This window comes from Cryptomeria japonica, chromosome 10 (assembly GCF_030272615.1).
Source record: "Cryptomeria japonica chromosome 10, Sugi_1.0, whole genome shotgun sequence".
In the NCBI taxonomy this organism is placed as follows: Eukaryota; Viridiplantae; Streptophyta; class Pinopsida; order Cupressales; family Cupressaceae; genus Cryptomeria; species Cryptomeria japonica.
Window position 1 is genome coordinate 366142515 of NC_081414.1, and position 3038 is coordinate 366145552.

Sequence of the window (3038 nt, forward strand, 5' to 3'; positions counted from 1 at the left end):
ATTAATGAATAATATTTATGAAAACTCTTTTAAAAGGGAGGAATATTTGTATTATCAACTAGTAATTAAAGGAAGCCTTTGTGAAAGGGTGTGATGGTTTAGAAACTATCTATTGAAAATTATATAAAATAGTTATGTGGGATTTGGAAAGGGCATGTAGATCACTCAATCAAGAAGAAGTTCATTTAGTGTGTAATGGGCATTGCAGAAGGGTGCACACAGAGTGTGCCCAACTCAAGATATAGAGTACACTTGAGATTGTCATGGCCAAGGTTGTGATATGTAAACATGGTGTGTGGAAGTGCATTATGTTTTTTCATTGGTTCTCTAAAGCACACCATAGTTGAAGGCCAAGACCACTGGAATCTTCCTAGGGTGAGAGTGGCCTTTCCAAGTGGTGATTCGAATAAGTGTTGAACTTATTATTATTCAAAGATTTTTTAATTATAAATAAATGAGATGGAGTTGATTTAATAAATTGACATCCAACACTATGAATGTAATGAAAAAGGATAAACAACACTTTACATGGGTCAATGAGTTTGACTCAAAAACTACATAGTTGAACCCTGATAGCAATATCATAGTTGGACTTGTTGTTGAAAATATCTCCTACTTATCAATTGATGAGCTAAAGGGGCTCTATAATGAATGGTTCATAAGTGGTGCATGAGCACCTACCTATGAAGACATGAACCAAGAATAAGATGATTTTCTATTAGATAGAAGGAATGTAATAAGACCCTATGGGTCCTTTTTTTGTAATTCAATGTCCTAGGAGTATGACAAGCTGTCCATGTTTGGGTCAAATTGTCATCTAGGGTATGGTAGAACAATTGAGTCAATAAGGGTCACAATGGTCTAAATTGAGGGATCAAGCGACCACAAGTCTATTTGAGTCATTTTTTATCTTTTAGAGTGAAATGTAATCATTTTAGGGGACTATGAAGGTCTAGAGTCTAAGTTGGTCAAATTATGCAAAAGTTGTCATATTGTCAATTTGTTGTCATGACAATTTTGCACTTTTTGTAAGTTGTGATTCTCCAATGGTCAGTTTGGTTTGAAAAACAATTGGAGGAAGTTGTGGTCATTTGGGAGAAATCTTTAAGGGCTCCAAACACTAAAGGATGTATGTTGGTTGATTTGGAAAGGAAATTAAAGCATCAAGAATTGTTGGAAACTCAAAAAAACCATCTATTTTCTGTTGATTACATACTAAAGGTGGATTGGAAAGAATGTTCATGGCATAGATCCTATAACTAGATAATTTTACCTTTTTTTTTCTTTCAGTGTGAAGTCTTGAAGTGATCGCTGCCCCATTCTACAAGCAAATCTTTACCGAGTAGCCTAAAACCTTAAACCCCTAGGGTTTGACTGTAATAATGGGTTTTGGCCTATCAATCCTTAACTAAGCACTCTGCCGTTACAGGAGATGATAGGCCACTATATCATATGTCAGTTCCAAAAGCCATTAAGAGGGTACAAGAGGGCAAAGAGGATGGAGAACTAACCCTAGGTTTGACATCTCTATGTGACAGACCGGTTTGATGAGTGCAGTGTGTGAGGATTGAGTGGTAGAGCACTGGAGAAGGGTTTGAATGTGGTAGAAGAGTAATTTGGAGGTTAACATAATGTTTCATGGTCACTGATGGTCACCCATTAGGAGAACCAAACCAATTTGTGGGAGACGTTCAGTCAAATAGGTCTAATAGCCCTATTAGGTCCATTAGCGCAGTACCGGTTGGGATATCTGCAAGTTGACCCGGTACTAGAAACTTAGATATTGTTGAGAACTCCCAAAAGGGTATCTGAAAATATAATTTGTTTTCCTAGAACCTCAGGGTGTCAAAAGTTATCACCCGATTCCTTCAAATGGAGGCCTAATAAAAAACGGTTCTGGTTGCAAGCAAATGAGTCAAAATTGATGTTCCGATGGCTCTAAACCATGAAATCCTATTTCATTTGTGTTAAGATGGTGTGAGAACACCCCTACAAGGATCGTTGTGTTGAATTGGTCAAGTGGTCCATTCAAACCCTAAAGCCTAGTAGTAGCCCACTCATGCATTCAAGGGTGTGGGTAGTCACACAAGAACCTGATAAGTGTTAGTTGTCTGTAAGTGGTCATAGTGGAGCCTTGGGGTTTTCCAAGGTGTTGTTTGGTGTCATTGAACCATTGCTTGATTAGGTGTTGTGTAAGAATCTTTGGAATTAGGGATTACTAGTTGAGTCTATGAGCCTTAGAGGTTGGTTGGTTTAAGATTACCCTCCTTCTGGTCTGTTTCCCTCTTCATCAATAAGGCACAACACTTGCTGAAGGTTTTGCAAATGGGGGTCGCAAGCTAGCTAGGTTTAACCTTGGAGGGAACTCCGTGGTTAAGCGCGCTTGAGCTGGAGTAGTACTGGGATGGGTGACCTCCTGAGAAGTCCCAGTGCTTCACCCCTGTGCGCATCACCTAGATGAAATGAGTGCTAAGTGGACCATTCATTCTCATGAGAGATGGGTTCTTGTGAACCACTACTCGTGAAACATGGGTCAATGAGTTGACTCAAAATCTACATAGTTGAACGCTGATAGCAATATCATTGATCTTAATGTGCTTAAGTTTTCAACAAGTTTATATTGATAAATAATCATTTTGTTCATTTATAGCTAAATTATAGATATACTTTCTAATATTTAAAACTAAATAATTCTAATAAATCACTCGCTAGATACAACTAACTTTGATATATTAAATCTATTCAATTTTATACTCAGAAAAAAGTAACATTATAGAATACGTTTGCTATTAATATATTAGATTAAATTGTGAAGGATGACACATATTTAGTGGCAAATAGCCTCATTCCATGTATGGATAAAATCTTCTTGGGGCCTAAATCTAAAATGAAGAATATTTTGAAAGCATATCATGGTGCACTTATGACAAGTCACTTACGATTTACAAGACTCGCAGACAAATATGAGAAACAAAATTGGAAGAGCCTTAAGAAAGATGTACTCAAACAAATAAGGGAATGCACAATTTGCCAAGAAA